We start from the raw sequence: 18,320 nt of genomic DNA, 5'->3' as shown, positions 1-18,320 counted from the left end.
ATTTGAATTAGGCGGGCTTACGCCGGCCCTTATACTCTACGCCGCCGTAACTTCGGCCGCAGAATCTTTCTGAATACCATACGCGGCTCACAAAGTTACGGCGGCGTAGCGTATAGGAGATACGCTACGCCCGCATAAAGATACACATTTGTATCTGAATCTGGGCCATTGAGTCTGTACAGCAACACAGCGGTGTTGCGAGTTGGTCTGTGGAACCAGACCATAGGCTTGAGGCCTGAGCAACAACACTGCAAGAGCAAGCCAGGAGGCTACAGTGAACCGTTTGTTTTTTGCAACTTTTTATTTTTCTCTTTAAATAAAAGTAGGCCACCAAGCCCTAAAAAGGAATTCCAGGCTGTAGTGAACTCATTGGTGAGCACTACACTTAAGGAATATTCTAGTGCATATCATACTTAATTGTAAACAACATTCAAATTTGGCCTAGTAAAAATTATATATTGCGCATTTAATCAGGACATTAGTACATGAAATAGTACACTCTAATTTGGATTACCTAAATGTAAACATGACTCGTCTCCCACTGTAAAAATGTGGCCCAGTAAACGTGCTTAAAAACTGTGCATGTAGTCAGCACAATTTTTATCTGAATTATTGTGGAGAAAGCCCTCTCTGACGTGACATGCAGCAGAGCAGGCAAGTATCTCAAGTGCCTATTGGGCCACCTTCAGTCAGTGCTCTGCACTGGACACCCAAAAATTCATGGATGTGATCGCCTGTGTTTTAGCTACAGCCTTGCTGTCCCTGCTTGGCCTGGGCAGGGAAGGGCTTACGAGTTAAAAATGATCAAAAACATAAAAAATAAAAATAAAATGTAAAATTTTAAGTGAAAAATGCAAATCTGTAAATGTTGTTCAAAATGAATAGCATAATTTATGTTGGCAGGTAGGAAAATTAGTAGGGAAAAAATGTAGCAGCTACACTACAATATGACAAATATTGAACAATAATGTGGGGAAAAAATGTAGCGCTAGGTGAGATAGAGACAGTAATATCTCTAAATAAAAAATGAGTGAAAAATCACTGTACTGAAATAGTGATAAAGTGACAAAAACAATGGTGAAAGTGGAGTGAATGAAGAAACTGGTAATATAAACAAACACAACCAAAAAATAACAATATAAAGTCCATCATTTACATCTTTACTCAGTTAAATAAAATGATTGTGTGTCTTTGAGGATCTACGTGGTCATTTCACCATCCCTTCACCAGTTTTTTCGATGGACTTTATATTGTTATTTTTTGGTTGTGTTTGTTTATATTACCAGTTTCTTCATTCACTCCACTTTCACCATTGTTTTTGTCACTTTATCACTATTTCAGTACAGTGACTTTTCACTCATTTTTTATTTAGTGATATTACTGTCTCTATCTCACCTAGCGCTACATTTTCCCCCCACATTATTGTTCAATATTTGTCATATTGTAGTGTAGCTGCTTCATTTTATTTCCACTTGCATTTAGATTAGCGCAATATTTTCCCCATTTTCCTAGGAAAATTAGTAGGTTGAGTATTTTGCTTCTAGCACTATCAAAGTTCATGTTTCTGCCCTTTTCATCTTGTTTTAGAGATTGCACGCCCCTCAATTGTTGAATAAAAATCCCTAATCTGGTTCTATCTGTACCTCAGAAACACTAGAGAAATTCCTCTCTCTAAGCTCACCTACAAGATTGGATACCTTGAAGCCATCACCTTTGCAAGGTCAGTGTCTAAACTGTCAGTGTTCTCTTGCAAAAAAAAAGAAAAACACTTTTACACTTTTTCATAGAGATACAAGGTGGTTTCTAGGCTTAGGGCTTGTTTTGTTTTTAAAAGAGAAGTGTGGAATAAAAAAAAGACAAACCTACATTCTTGCTTATATTGCTGCAGTATCGATCCATGCTGCAGCTGTCCCCCAAAGGCTCTACACTGAGAACTGAGCGATGATCTATGGAGGGGGTGGGAGCAGCTGGCTTAGCCTCTTAGGCCTCGTGCACACGGTCGGTTTGGTCCGCTGAGAATGAACCGAAGTTCAGTTTCATCGGACCAAACCAACCGTGTGTATAGGCTAGCGGTCTGGTTTCCTTCGGTCCAAAATTTCTAAACATGCTTCAATACCGAACCGCTGGACCGCTGGGCGTTCGGACCAAACCGATGGTTAGTACAGAAAAGCATCGGTTCAAAATCCGCGCATGCTCAGAATCAAGTCGACGCATGCTTGGTGCTTGGAAGCATTGAACTTCGTTTTATTCAGCACGTCGTGTGTTTTACGTCACCGCGTTCTGACCTGCTCGGATTTTGGACTGATGGTGTGTACACATATCAGGCCACTTCAGAGGTGAACCGCTGAAAACGAACCGACGGACCAGTCTCATCGGTTTGGTCCGACCGTGTGTACAAGGCCTTAGCATGCCACTGATTGTTGTTGGGATCCCTGCAGCATTCCACATTATTCTTGGGAGTCCTGCATAGCCTGGACTGGCTCTGTGATGTCAGGACTTTAGCCCACTTTAGGCTGAATCTGGGTCACAGTATTGCACAGCTAAGTACCTATACTCATCCCTAATGGCAGCAGCAAGCAAACAAATGTTTGCACAGTACTATTTTTCATGACATTTGGCCCTCACATTGCAAGTTGTGTCAAAGTTACTTAGTAAGCCATGGTGGAGCAGTGGGGGATCTTTCATGGTGCTCCTACAGGCACCACCCGATTGGTATGAAAACTGTGGATTTGAGAAAAACATTTTCAGTTAGATAAAAAGGAATTAGCTGCATTCCCTGCCTGAGTGCCTTCCTCTGACACGTTTCATTCCACAGAGCTCTCTCCTGTAACCTAGTTACTCCAGTGGTGGCAAAGAATTAGAACTTTAACATTCTTCATAAAAAGAACAGATAGCTATATAATAAATTTAATACTAGATTCAAAATAGGTTTTCACTGAAATTACTGTATTTATTGGCGTATAACACTCACTTTTTTACCCTGAAAATAGAGGGTAAACTGTGCCTGCATGTTATAAGCAGGGGGTGTGGAAAGTTTTTTTCCCTGAAACTTCCCTCTTAAAGTTAGGGTGCGTGTTATACGCCTGTGCATGTTATACGCCGATAAATACGGTAGTCAGAAACTTAGTTGGAAACAGTGCCCTCTGTGATGCTTATTGATTGTTGCTGCAGTCAGTCCTGCTGCCAACAAAGCAGAGAATGGAGCTTGAAATTTAAATTCTAACCTAAACAGTTCTCTCCAACCGCATTCTTCCATACAGGACAGAATAGGTAGCTACTCAGGGCCCAATATTTCAGGGAGGGCCCATGTGGATACTGGAAATCTCTGAAGTTCAGTTTTTTATCCTAGTAAATCAATTTCTATACAGCCTATAGACTTTTTTCTCAGTAAAGCCCTAAGCCCTATATACCGCACATATGTGGGAGTCCGAGATTCTGTGCTGAGAGCACACTCACTGAGCACACCCGGAAAATATTCTGAGCTGTCACAGCTTGATATTCCAATTCTAACCCAACTATCTTGATTTTCAATACAGAATAAGTGGCTGCCCAGGGCCAAAGATACCAGGGGCCCATGCAGATGCTAAACATCTCAGCACTTCTGTGTTTTCCTAGTAAATCGACTTATATAGAGTCTATAGACTTTAGAACAGTAACATCAGGGCCGGACTGGGCATAAAAGCCAGCCCTGGAAATTCTTTCATAGCAGCCCCAGTGGCGTAGCGGGGGTTGTCAGCACCCAAGGCAAGTAATTTGCACCCCTAACCCGCGGACATTTAGCACGCCGAGTCCCTTCCACTCGTACAGTATTAAACCCCTTATGCCCTGTACACACGATCGGTTCATCCAATGAAAACGGTCTGATGGATATTTCATCAGATATCCGATGAAGCTGACTTTCATCAGTCGTGCCTACACACCATCAGTTAAAAAAACGATTGTGTCAGAACGCGGTGAAGTAAAACACTACGACGTGCTGAAAAAAAAATTAAGTTCAATGCTTCCGAACATGCGTCGACTTGATTCTGAGCATGCGTGGATTTTTAACTGATGGACGTGCCCACAGACGATCGTTTTTTTCTATCGGTTAGTTAACCATCAGGTGATTTTAAAACAAAGCTCCTAGTTTTTTAACCGATGGATAAAAAACTGATGGGGGCCACACACGATCGGTTAGTCTGATGAAAACGGTCCATCAGACCGTTTTAATCAGACAAACCGATCGTGTGTACGTGGCATTAGGATGTACCACTCTTTCTCTTTGTTCTCCTTTCTTTAACTTTTATCTCTCTCTATCCTAATGTCTTGTCCCCACCCCCTATCTATCGCTCTTTATCCATCTTTCATGTTCTTTCTCACTCGTTTTCTTTCTTTATCCCCCTCTTTTAATTCCTTCTCTTACTCCTTGTTTTTTTCCTCTCTCAACTCTATATCTAAACACACACATACACGCACAGTGTATGTATTTACACCTATATGTATATTACACCCAATAAATGATTGTCTTATGGGGGAGGATGGATTTCAATGTAAAATGTGCCATGGCCATAGCACCCACCATAAAGCATCCTCATTCTGTACTGGGGGCTCTAATATAATTCTGCTGTGGCAGATGAGGAAGTGTGTACAGTGTGTGTGTATCATGTGTGTACCCTCTCCTGCAGGGATTGCAGACATTACAGGAGATGGTCAGAGACTGCAGATATATATTACAGGAGATGGTCAGAGACTGCAGATATATATTACAGGAGATGGTCAGAGACTGCAGATATATATTACAGGAGATGGTCAGAGACTGCAGATATATATTACAGGAGATGGTCAGAGACTGTAGTTACAGGACAGGAGATGGTCAGAGACTGCAGATTATAGTACAGGAGAATGTCAGAGATTGCAGACATAGTACAGGGGACGGTTAAGGATTGCAGACATGATTGATTCAGGAGATGGTCAGAGGCTGCATTTAAAGATGAACTCAATGTACAGGTATATAGTATTGCAGGGTTGCTCCACTCTATTTAAACTATCTCTGCAGGATCAAGGCAGTCTTTTTCCTTTGAAAGTACAACCAAGTGACAGAAGAAATAATCACATCCAATTTCTAAAATACAAATTTTCTTGCAAAAACTGAACTGCTCAGGATTAGTGGAGGACAGTAACCAGTTAATTGGTCTGTTAAGCTTTTAGCCTCATCCAGCAGTAAATCCTCCAACAAAAACAAACTCCTATCAAACAATCTGTGCAGCACACACAGAGCTCTGCCTAAATAGCTGATTATAGGCTGAAATGGTTAAATGTGTCCCCGGTCTCATAGAACACTGCTGCAGCGTCTTCCAGAGATCTTATCAGTGTGATCAGACAATGTGCAGGTCAGGTTATAGGCAGAAACAGGGAGACAAGAGGTGTGTGTGTGTGGGGGAGGCTGATTGATAACCTGCACACTGCCTGATCACATATCTGAAAGACACTGCAGCCGGCCAGCAACATGTTACTGTTCAGATTTGTGTGTCCTGAGGCTGCAGAACATGGATTGTTGTCATCCTACCTTTCTTTTCCTGCATCTCCCTCCTAGCGTGCCCCATTCAGCCTCACTCCAACACTTACAATCAAATGTGAGCGGGGGAAGAGCTACACTGCCTGCTGATTGGCTGTGGATGGACCGGAGGAGGAGCAGGTCCTCCCTTGAACTCCTTTATGCAGCGCTATTGGCTGTGGGTTCCCTACTAGAGAAATGACTGGCCAGTGACCAGAGAACACCCAGTAAGTGTTCCCTCCTGCATTATCCTCCTCCACAGCACACAGACCTGACAGTGCCTGCCGCACGATAGTCACGTGCTCCTCCAGCCCTCCGCTCTGCTGCTGGAATTTATTTCCTCATCCAGCCCCCAGTCATGTTCACAGCAGCCAGCCTACCGGGATATTTCCCGCTGTCCCGCTAGGCCAGTCCGGCCCTGAGTAACATGACAGTGTTATAAATATACAATATAGGTAAGCAGAGCCAGTAAAATTCTGGGTTCTTAGTGGCTTCATTGTTATTATTGCTTCATTCAAAAGTGGAAAAGTTTGACGTTTCCATACCTTCCTCATGGGGTTCATATGCAAACAGACTATATTTTCTACAAGCTAATAACCTACTTTAGCTTGCCCAACCCAAATGATACTGAGCTACCGAAGATCTAAGATATTTAAAAAATATATTTTTTCCCCTCCTTCTAAACCAAGTTCTGTTCTTTGAAGTAATTATTGCAATTCTGAGTAATCACTTTTCACCTATTTCTTCTGAAATTGCAGGTTTGTTCTCATAGGCTTCAGCTTATAGATTGAAGTCATCGTTTACAGTGTAACATTACAAAGCATTTGAAAACTTTATGCTAGCTTTGGGCAACTTTCTTGAAGCCTTGAAATCGGCCTTTAGCTTCAGTTAGATTGTTTAGACACAGATTTTTAACGGGAGTGCCTACTGTCTAAAGAAGCTTCCAGTGGGTTTTCACAAGCCTACATTAGAATTTCAATGCTTTCATTACTATTTGTGTTCAACACACCCAAACTGAAGCTAAAAAATGCTTTTAAGGCTTTCAAAAAGCTGCCATATTGGCTGATTTAATGTTTGCAAGTGCTTTGTAAAAACGTTGCTGTACCCACTTCTCTCCAAATTATTATTTTTTGACAAGCACTAAGAAGACCCTGTGCCAATGAATGAGAGCAAAATAATTAAAGAAAGCCACATTTGTTTGATGATGGTCTTAATTCATAGGTTTTTTAATACCATGCTCCTATGAGATCCCAAAATACCTTAAACTGTCTCTGAGGTTGGAGGAGGGGGGCAACCTGCTAGGGGTGCAGCAGGCTCACAAAACCTTCCTGCCAGGGCTGATTGCTAGGACTTTTCCCCCAGGCTAAACACTGTCACCTCTAAGTAGCACTGAAAACTGATTTTAAGCCATACTTCACACATTCCTGTTGGCTCATTAATATGATGAGCAGACTTACTGGTCAATGGGAATGCTGGAATGGCAGCTTGAAAAATTATCAGGAAGCTGTGAACTTTTGCTTGTCACTGTGAGAATTTGGCCATGGTGGGAAGGTTTAGGAGGCTGCTGCAGGTACCTTCTAACCTAGAGCAGTTTCTGCTTGCCCTCATATCTGTTTGCCCCAGGGGATGAAGATTTTTTTTACAGTTGGAGCAAACTGGTCCATGCTTTCAAAGGGTTTTTCCTCTGGATAATAATAGAAGGGTAGTTCTGCGCTATGGCCAAAGTAATACAATTATACTGCAGCTGCCTCCACTCTATTTGCTACATTAGGTAGAGTAAAAAATCTAAACAGGAAATGGGGAGTGGCACTGCTTCAATAAGTTGTAGTACAATGCTCCTCCTTATAGTGCCAAAAGTGAACAAATGTAGTCAATCTAAAAAGATGTTTCTGGTAATGAGGCTCTTATAGATTAGATTAATAATATCAACCCGGTATTTACATAAGTGATAGATAAAGTGCAAAATTCATACAATTAATGCAATTCATATATAGCCGCGAGTGGTTTTAAATGTCTTTTTTTCCTTCAGAAATTACATTTTATGCAGGGACAGTTCTAAGCATGGGAAACAAGCGCTACTTCACAGGCATACTATACACCCCCCCTAGGTACACAATTTAAAGGAATATTTCACTTTTATTGTTTCACTTTAAGCATTATTAAAATCACTGCTCCAGAAAACGGACGGCAGAGGATGTTTTAGGTAATAAATCATGGGGATGCTGCTGCTGTTTTTGGGCTGAGTATAAATTTTCCTCTTTCAGGAATTTTGTTTAATAGAATTCGAACTCAACTATAGTTTGCAAAAATAGTAGCTGCGGACTGTACTCTAGGCAAACTATCAGTAATCAATGTCAGTGGTAAACTCTAGGCCTTAAGGTTTCCATAGTAACACAGTTCTAGATTCCAAGCAGCATTTTCTAATCCATTTCAGGAGCAGACTGCTCAGTTGCCATAGTAGCAATGCAGAGCCTGCCAGCCCTTGTTGGCTTATACAACACTAACTGTCTTGCATGCATTTATAGTTGCCCATAACTTTTTCAGTAGGTGTGTGTTCGCATGTGTGTCCTTTTGTCAGTATTGTCTGTCTATCTCTTTATCACGTCTATCTATCTATCTATCTATCTATCTATCTATCTATCTATCTATCTATCTATCTATCTATCTATCTATCTATCTTTCAAAAATGAAACTGCAAACAGAAAGTCTGTTTATATACTTATAGAAATATTAAATAAAGTTGTATCCACTTAGCTTGATGGCTCAATCTAGTGATGAACAAATATATAAAGTCTGCTGCAATGGAGACTTCCATCAATTGATACTGGTTTGCTATGAATACACCTGTTGTTAATTGCTAATATTGTTAAATGTATGTTTTGAAGGCTTTTTCAGTTAAAGGCTACGCTCCCCTTGACAGAAAAAATAATAAATGCACACATTTTTGCAGAAAAAAAGTTTTATTTATTATATTTTCTTGCAACAGCCTGAAAAGCATTGCACCCTCAATCAGTAGATCACAGATCGCAATGCAGATGAATTATGCAACATTTTTCAAAGGTGAACTAAGCCTTTAAACAAAGGTTGTAAAATGTTCTTTGGCAGTAACTCTACTATTTGTAAGTGCCACTACAAGAGGGCAATGGTGAAAATATAGAGGGACTAGCATGTCATGTTAACCACTTAGATTTTCCCCCTAATGACCAGGCCATTTTTTGTGATGCCGCACTGCGTTGTTTTAACTGACAATTGCACAGTCGTGCAACGCTGTACCCAAACACAATTAATGTCCTTTTTTTCTCTTTTTCTGGTATTTGATCACCTCTGCGGGTTCATTTTTTTGCGCTATAAACAGAAAAAGAATAACAATTAAAAAACAAACAAAAACATTTTTTTTGCTTTTTGCTATATTAAATATCCCCCCCCCCCCCCCAAAAAGTAAAAAACTAATTTCTTCATCAGTTTAGGCCAATATGTATTCTTCTACATATTTTGGGTAAAAAAATCACAATAAGCATATATATTGATTGGTTTGCATATATATTGATTGGTTATAGCGTCTACACAATTGGGGATAAATTTATGGCATTTTTATTATTTATTTATTTTTTACAAGTAATGGTGGTTGTAACGGAATAACCCGTGACACCCAGAGACTTTGGATGGATGGGGGGTACTCCTGTGCCAGCGTCACTAATGACTCTTGGGTCTAGGGTCACCCTGTGTCCATTTTGGGCATAGGGTGACTGATAACTGATAATTCATGTATTGCAGGAGATCTGGACATATTACCGGTGATTTCATGCTGACCCACAACAGGTCAATAGGCTCCTGTAAGACATTCCATTGTCCATTGTGTGATGCTAATACTGTGTTGTGTCTATTGTACTGATTAAGTCTGAAAGGTCAGATGTCTCCTTTCAGGGGTAGGGAATTAGCATGTCAGTTATGTTTAGTAAAGGAATGTGTTTTGTGTAACAGGTGAGGGGAACTTGTTGGAGACAGGACGTCTGGGCGATAATTAACTCACCTGAATGTCATTATCTAAAAGAATGTGATTGAAGCCCCATTGTGTGATCTGTGGGTGGAGTGTGTCTTTGTCCCTGTGATTAACTCAAACATGCTTGTACTGTATAGAAGAAAGCTAAGATACCATTAAAAGTATTCATTCATGCATTTTGAAACCAGAGAACAGAGCGTATGTCTCATTTATTCTGGGGAAATCCATATGGATTGTGTCTGCTGGATTGTCGGACTGTCGGATAAGCTGTCTTGGGTTGATGGAATGGGGATATCGTAAACGGTGGTGACCGCTACAGTGGTGATCAGTGACTTTTAGCGAGACTGCTTGTTGTAAGGCAACATGAGTTAACCTGGAATTTCACTTTCTAGTTCATACAGCCAGATGACCCAAAGCTAACATTCAAAGCTTTGGAACAAATCACAATCTGCATAGCAACAGGGCTTGTCTCCAGCCCACCTGGTGTGCTAGAAGCTTACAAAGACGGCCCAGGGCGCATGGACTGCAATACTGCCCCCAGAGGCCAAGTATGGCAGGACAGTCAGTAATATAAGGAGGATTGTCATGTAAATGCTGATTGGTACAAAGCAAATGGGACTGGCAATGGGGGGAGTTTGAATAAGTGATTTTTGTAAAAAGGATTGTTGCGAAGAATTCAGTCTCTCTCTTCGCTCAAAAGCCTGCTATGAGGCTGTGTCTCTGCCATCCTCATAGAAGCTTGGATTGGGCCTAGCCATGCGGCCCAGACCTTTCTATTAACATATGAGCCAGTGAGGGTTTACACAGAGGAGATGATAACTATCTTTGATGTTCTTTGTTATAGACTTTATAGATATCTGGTGTTAGTATATGACATTTTTTTTAAAGGAAATAAATGTAACTTGTTTACTAAGCAAATGCATCTATCTTCATAGCTAACATTATATCATTAGGCCTAGCATACTCTGGTAGATGATTCTATCAATAAAGGGACATACATATTAATACATATATGCAATAGCTATGAGTGAGTGAAAAACTTATATAGCGCTGCACATGCGAACTAAATCGCCTCTGGGCGCTTGTTTGACCATTTCTCCTTTGACCTCAAAAGAGATGGGTTTTGATCTTTCTCCTAAAGGCCAAGTGGTTCTCCTCCAACTGAATGGAGGTTGGTAAAGTGTTCCAAAGACGAGGGCCTTGGACAGCAAATCTTCTTTCTCCTTTGGACTTGTATCTGGTTTTGGGGATTTGGAGTAGATTTTGGTTGGAGGATCGCAGCGCGCGATTGGGGTTATACGCCTCTAGTTTTTCGCATAGATATTTGGGAGCATTTCCCAAGATACATTTATGCGTCAGACAGAGTGCTTTGAAGGTGATTCTGTCTTTCACTGGTAGCCAGTGAAGGCTTCTCAGTGAGGGGGAGATAGATTCCCAAGGTTTTTTCCCAGTCACAAGACGCGCGGCCGTATTCTGAACGACCTGCAGACGAGTGATTTGGTACTTTGGGAGTCCAAGGTAGAGGGCATTTGCATAGTCAAGTCTGGAGTTGACAATTGTTCCCACCACGACTGCTATGTCTTCTTTGGGAATAAATGGAATAAGTCTGCGTAGTAGGCGCAGCAGATGATGGGATCCGCTGACTACTGACCCTATTTGTGCATCCATTGTCATGTAGGTGTCAAAGATGACTCAGAGACTTTTGATTTTGGTGCTAGGGGTGATGATTTTACCCAGAATGGGTGGAGGTATCCAGGTTGTTGCCGGTTGATTCTTTCGATTGGCGTGAAACAGGAGAAGTTCTGTTTTCGATCCGTTGAGTTTAAGATAACTTTTTGTCATCCAGTTCTCTATCAAAGAGAGGCATTTCTCTAGACCGAGATGATGATCCTTTTTGTTGCAGATGAGAAAGTACAGTTGTGTGTCATCCGCATAAGAGTGGTAGAGCAGCTTTTGGCTGCTGATGATTTCAAAAAGAGGGCGAAGATAGATATTAAACAGGACCGGCGACAAAGGGGATCCTTGGGGGACACCGCATGACACTGTGCGTTTTTCAGAGGTGAACGGTCCCAGTCTCACCACTTGTGATCGGTTTTCCAAAAAGAAGGAGAACCAGGATAAGTCACATTCTGCGAGTCAGTAATAATTTGTGGTCTACCGTGTCAAAAGCTGCGCTGAGGTCCAAGAGTACTAGAAGACAAGATTCTCCTTCGTCTGCGGCCTCGAGAGCATCATCCCATATTTTGAGCAATGCTGTTTCCGTCCCATGCCCTGGACGGAAACCTGATTGAAAAGGATCAAGCAGATTATGGGTGTCTAAATGCTGTTGCAGCTGTTGTACCACTACTTTCTCCATTACCTTGGAGAAGATGTTCAGGCCTGTAATGGGACCACGGTGTTCCGGGTCTTTGGGGTCAAGGGTGGGTTTCTTTAAAATGGGTTTGATTATACCTTGTTTCAATAGGGTGGGCACTGTGCCTTCCCTGAATGACTGGTTAGTCAGCTGCTTGATAGGTGGTGCCAGGATATCGGCACATTCCTTTAGCAGTTTGATGGGGATAATATCATTAGGCGCTGTGCTGTTACGCAGGGCGCTGATGATATTTTTTGTGGCCTCGATGGGTTTTAGAGTGAACCTAGTTAATTGCGACTGATTTCTATGGGGGTTGGGCGGTTGATTAGGGGGGGATTGAAGGGGGTACTGTTTTGCTGAATGCTTTCACGGATCCTTTCAATTTTGTTAATGAAGTGATATAATAATTCATTGCAAAATTCTTGGGTATCTGAATTGGGAGCTTCTAGACAGACTGGATTCATGGTCTGGGTGACCAGCTTGAAGAGTTTGCGGGGGCGGTTTAGGGCATTGGTGATGATCTTGGAAAAATGTTTTTTTTTGTCCTTGAAAATTTCTTTGTGGTATTTTTTTGTTATTTCCTTGTAGATGCCGTGGTTTTCGTCTGTGGTGCTTCTTTTCCAAGCTGCTTCCGCTCTTCTGCGTTCTTGCTTAAACAACGCCAGCTGGTCGTTAAACCAGCTGGAGTTGTGTTTCCGGATGCAGGTTTTGCGTTTGGGCGCTACTGAGTCGGCTGACTGTAGTAGAGCTGTGTTAATGGCATCCAGGGTTTCCGTAGCTGACTGATGTGAATGATTTTCTTTTACTTTATTCCCTAGTGTTGTTTTGAAGAGTTCCGAATGGAGCTTCTTCTGAGATCTCGTCCAGTGCATTGTCACTGGTTTTGGTGTTTTTGTTAACGGGGCATTTATGGTAACCATGAATTTCATTACATGATGGTCTGTCCATGGCAACGGTTAATTTTCCAGAATTTTTACTTCCAGATCTTGTCTGAAAATAAGATTGAGCGTGTGACCAGAAGCATGTGTGGGCCCACATACTAGCTGCTGCAGACCTAGTCCTTCCAAGTGGTAAATGCAAGCGACGGCCACGGGATCCAGTGAGGAGTTGGCCCAAAGGTTGAGATCCCCAAGCAGCAAAAGATGTTTGCTGTTTAGTGTATAAGTGAACATGAACTCTGTCAATGATGTGAGAAGCTGCGATTTTGGACCCGGTGGTCTATAGCAGAGTAGAATATGGACGGTCTCCTGGGGATTTGTTTGAAGCTGTAGAGAAAGAGTTTCCATTAATGGAAGTGTGTTTTGAAGGACTGGTTTAGTGATCGAGAGGGAACTCTTGTAGATCACTGCCAGGCCTCCTCCTCTTTGCCCCACTCTGTTTTCTGTTATTATGTGATAGTTCTCTGGCACCAGTTCACCCAGAATGGTGTTACAGTCAGCTGTGAGCCAGCTTTCAGTAATAAAGAGGCAGTCTAAATCGCATTGTAGGATGAGATCATGAATTTCTACTCTGTGTCTTACTGCCGATCTTGTATTGACCAGAGCGCAAGATATGCGCTTCGGTTTGAATAAGCCGGTGTAGTGTTTGACTGTCGATCGTCGATTGATTCTGAACAGTCGTTCAGTCCTTAAGGCTTTTTTGGTGGCGGCCGGCAATATTGAGGCCAATGACTTTAGTCCCCAAATGGTTTGCTGCCGAGTAACACAGTTTAGTCATAGTCGCTGACGCACTGGGGGGCAGATGCCTAAAGGGGGGGGGGATTTTCAGTAGTGCTGGGGGTGACGGTTCAGTGAATCGTACCTCCCTGTTTGATCCAGAGGAAGGCGAAAAAGACCCTTGTCCGTGCTATGCCAAAGTGCCATGGCAGGGGAAAAAAATATTCCTTCCTGACCCCCTGGGGGCGATCAGCCGTGGCCCTGGATCAAAATACTGAAAGAGCCGAGGTGGTGACCTCGGAGGGAACAGGGTCGGGGATGGGGGTGGTACCCAACTGGTGGTTATAGGGTTAGGGATGAGCGGTAGGGGTATCCCACACTGCAGGGGTGTACCATGCTGGTCACCCACTGAGGATTTGTGTGGGGCTGGAGGGCTAAGTAGTACGGTCGGGGGCTATTCCAGGGATGCCTGGTGATGAATGGGGGGATCTGTGTCTTGTTTAGAGGGGATTTGGGGGTTTCTGGCGGTTAAGTGCGATGAGTCGATAGGCCGTGGATGAAGTCGCGGTCTTTCCTAAACAAACGCGGCCGCCGGGCGTTCCACGAGGTGGCGCGAGAGGCTGCCGCTGCGGCTTGTCCTGAAAAGGACGGCCGCTAACGGATTCGGGGTGTAAAGAAAACAAGCCCTGTGAGCAGGGGCTTACCTTTTAGGGCTACCGATGCCTGCGGAGGCCAGGACAGCGCCCGGGGACGGGAGATCGCAAATCCAGGGGAGACTGAACGCTGAGGCTGGGGGTGGAAAGCCCTGCCTATCTGATCCAGCAGCCAGAGGCCTACTACTAGGTATGCCCGCCGTTACCACTGGAGCAGTTCAAGCCTTGGGAGGAGTCACTCTTCCAGACTCAATCCTGAGAGGTCAGGGGAACGTGTGTTGGAGCTGTCAGTCTTTCTATATACTGCAAGTTCAGCAGAGTGTAGAATATTGCAAAGATTTACCGTATTTATCGGGGTATAGCGCGTGCCGGCGTATAACACGCACCCCAAGTTTAGAAGGGAAGTTTAAGGAAAAAAATTACATTTTGGATGTCTTGCGTGGCGTCCATCAGCGGCCTTGTCCGGCAAAGCGGCCTTGTCCGGCGTCCATCTGCGGCCTTGCACAGGGTCCGTCCAGCATTGTCGGTGTCCGTCTGCTGTCTTGCCCGGCGTCCATTGGCGGCCTTGTCCGGCGTCTGTCTGCGGCCTTGCGCGGGGTCCATCCAGCCTTGTTGGTGTCTGTCTGCTGTCTTGCCCGGTGTCCATCGGTGGCCTTGTCCGGCGTCCGTCTGTTTGAGTTTGGCGCCTCGGTCGAGCTGTGCAGAGCCGGATTTACGGTGTGTTAGGCTCATCTCGCGTGGCTGAGCCTAGCCGAGTGCCCAGTACACTCGGCTCGACTCGGTCTTTGTCGGTCTTTGTCGACGGCGCTCTGAGACAGCCAAAAAAAGACAGGAGAGGACAAAGAAGATTTAAAAAAAAGTGCGGTAACCGCATGTGAAAATGATTCTGAAGTTGAATCAGTGAAGATCTCTGATAAGACCATCGCTAGTGATGACTCCTCAGACGATAAAAGTGTAAAGTCTGTTCATATTAATGTTATGCAGCAATGTTATTCTCCATCGCCATATGCTCATAGAAAGGCCCATGCAGGGAGACCAACCCTTGTTTTTTGTGTAAGAGGGAGGGACACATCACCAAATATTGGGCAGCGAATAATGATATCAAAAGAAGATAGCACCACCTTAAAGTGGTTCTCCACCCTAAAGTGGAGTCCCACTGATCGGAACCCTCCCCCCTCCGGTGTCACATTTGACACCTTTCAGGGGGGAGGGGGGTGCAGACACCTGTCTAAAGACAGGTATTTGCACCCACTTCCGGCCACACGCTACGGGCGAAAGACGGGTTTTTCTGACTTGCCGTCTGTCGCCCGTTGTGTGCTGGGAACACTCGGCTCCCAGCACACAGCGTGTGAGCCAATGGGCGGGCGCAGCGCGATTTGCGCATGTGCCGTAGGGAACCGGGCAGTGAAGCCGCAGCGCTTCACTTCCTGGTTCCCTCAGCATGGATGGAGGGGGGAGCAGCAGAGAGACGAGCGATCGCTCGTGCTCTGCTGCGATCAGCGCTGGACTCCAGGACAGGTAAGTGTCCTAATATTAAAAGTCAGCAGCTGCAGTATTTGTAGCTGCTGGCTTTTAATATTTTTTCCCCGTGGCACATCCGCTTTAAAACGACCCCAAGGTGTTATGAAGTGTATTCGGTGAGATGGGGTAACCAAAGGCATAGGGGCCATAATACTCAAGTAAGACAAGAAAGGCATTACTATGCAAAATGGAGTGAGCCGCATGTTCATTCAAATATAGCAATGGGGGGGAAACAATGGTAGCAGCCCTTAGGGAGCTGCATGGATAGTGAGAATTGTTTAGTTAATGTTTCTTTGCTATAAATAAGATGTGAGTTACAGAGATTTGCCCTTCATGTTTGGAATGTTATAGAGGACCTTGAGATATATGTATATATATATATATATATATATATATATATATATATATATATTTAATATTAATCAAGGATAAGCCTCTGGATTGTTCTTTTTCTTTTTTTTTATACAACCTTTAATTTTTTTTAATTTTTTATAAAAAAAAAAAAAATGTTTTCTTTCAACTTTTTTTGTTTTTGTAATTTTTTATTTATTAAAAAAAAATATAAAAAATTAAAAGTTAAATTTCTTTTAACTTTTTGTATTTTTTTTATTATTTAATTATTATTTAATTTTATTTTTATTATTGTTTCATCTATTTTGTTTTTGTTTTGTTCAGGTGGAAAAATGGTTAGGTTTATTCCACCTGAAAGGGGGTTCATTAACAGCTGACTAGGTGGTCAGTGACTATGTCCTCAATTAGCAGCTGACTACATTTTGTCTGAGGCAAGCGTTGGTAGGAAGCCATTTTAGCTGCTGGAGTTGTATTTTTTCTCTTTTGTTTTTTTCTTCTTTTCATTCAGGTACAACAGTTCCAAAAGGTTTAGGATTCATCCACCTGAAATGGGGATTAGTGCATAGATCTTAAAGTACAGATAATGCATTGTTTTTTTAAATGCTTAGAATTTAGATTTTAGAGAAGTAACGTTCACGTAATTTTTATTTTTATTTTTTCTTGTACCATGGGGATCCATTTTAGAGTGGATTCATCCTAAAGGAATTATGGTTGTTTTGAGAAGTTGTTCAGAGCATCAGAAGTCAGAAATACTAAATTCCTGTGTTAGTAGATATTATGGATAATAATTTGATTCTGCTCTTGTTTTTCACTTCCAGAATCTTGATGGAGCGAGTTTCGAGAGGATTCTGGAACAGAGATGAAAGATGTTCATCTGGTTGGCCGTTCATCTGTGCCATACCACACCGAAAATGTATTCTGATAAACGTTCAGGAGAGAAAAGATTCAGATTAATACTTGAAATATAAGGTTTCTTTTTCTTATGGACAATATAGCTCTGATACTGAATCTGAAACACTTTGCCCAACAACGAGACTTGTGAAACATTTTGCCAAAGTCTCTCCTGTCATTTATGAACGCAAACAGACTATGAATAAAAATGCAATGAGTTGGAGGTTGGGGAAGGAATATAACCTATCCAATCCTTCAGAACAGGATCAATACTATGGGATATTCAAGTACTATTCTACAGTTACTATTCAGTACCATTACTGTTTTAGGCTACGGTGATGTGGCTATATCACGTTACAAGCTATGTTGAAGCACTCCTCAGGGATATCTACTTCCCACTGTCGTTCCATCCTGCTGCCCTTGAGGTCACCGCCTCAGCTCCTGGGATTTAAGATATGTTTCTACCCCTCCCGGTTTTGGCCCTTGCTGTCCTTTACCTGCACACACAGGCCCTCTGTAAGTAATAATGGACGTTTTAAGGCTACCATCCTTAGTCCAAGATTTTTTTCTACTTTCCCTTGCCTGTCATCTGGCTAGTCCCTTAATATATTCTACATGTCTTTTATAGATAGCGTTAGTGCATCTGCTCCTGAAGATTGGAAGTATCCATGAAACACGTCAAGCTATATAGATGCGTGTATGATCTACAAATCAAGAGTGTTACTAACTTTTTTTTACATTATGCTGTTCTGGCTTAGACCAATATGCTATGGCTTTGCTATATATATATGTGTACATGGATTCTTGAGTCTGGTGGCTCTAATATCATCATTGTGTCATTTTTATACACTTACATGCTTATTATGCTATTATGCTACTATGTGGTGTTTAGTTAATAAACCCAATTACAATTTTATATAATGTGTTTCTGTTATGCCATTGTATATACAAGATTACACAATGCTATTAGGTGTATTTTATGTGTGCCAGCCACTCCACGTTCACATTATAAATTTAGCCGCATACTTCATATAAAGTCCCATATTTTTCCTCCATGCTACTTTCAGAACAAGAAATGTAAAATGTTTGTTTTATGGGAGGAGGAATTGGAAGAAGAAAAGTTTTTTTTTTAATGTGTGACATGTATTGACATAACTGAATTAATATGGTGCAGGTACCACCTAGGAGGCTGGAACTTATGCATAATAAGGTGTCTGTTGGCCAGACTAGAGGGCACCAGGTGACACATCAAGGGGGTTGAAAATTTCTCGTAGGGGTGGTGTCTCAATCTTAGCAGTCCTATAGAGAAGCTATCGGTTACAGGACATGTGGGACACCAGAACTGGACATGGGGGAGACACAC

General features: G+C 42.5%; 1 long non-coding RNA gene across 1 annotated transcript; it reads left to right on the top strand.

The window, feature by feature from the left end:
• Positions 1–1,398: 1,398 nt before the first annotated feature.
• On the top strand, positions 1,399–17,873 carry LOC120915270. Its single transcript, XR_005743862.1, has 2 exons — positions 1,399–1,720; positions 16,885–17,873. It is a non-coding gene; the product is annotated as an uncharacterized LOC120915270 (long non-coding RNA).
• The last annotated feature ends 447 nt before the right edge of the window (positions 17,874–18,320 follow it).

The sequence above is a fragment of the Rana temporaria genome, chromosome 10, assembly GCF_905171775.1.
Source record: "Rana temporaria chromosome 10, aRanTem1.1, whole genome shotgun sequence".
NCBI classification, from domain to species: domain Eukaryota; kingdom Metazoa; phylum Chordata; class Amphibia; order Anura; family Ranidae; genus Rana; species Rana temporaria.
Note: the sequence above shows the minus strand (reverse complement) of the source record. Positions and strands in the feature narration are given on the sequence as shown.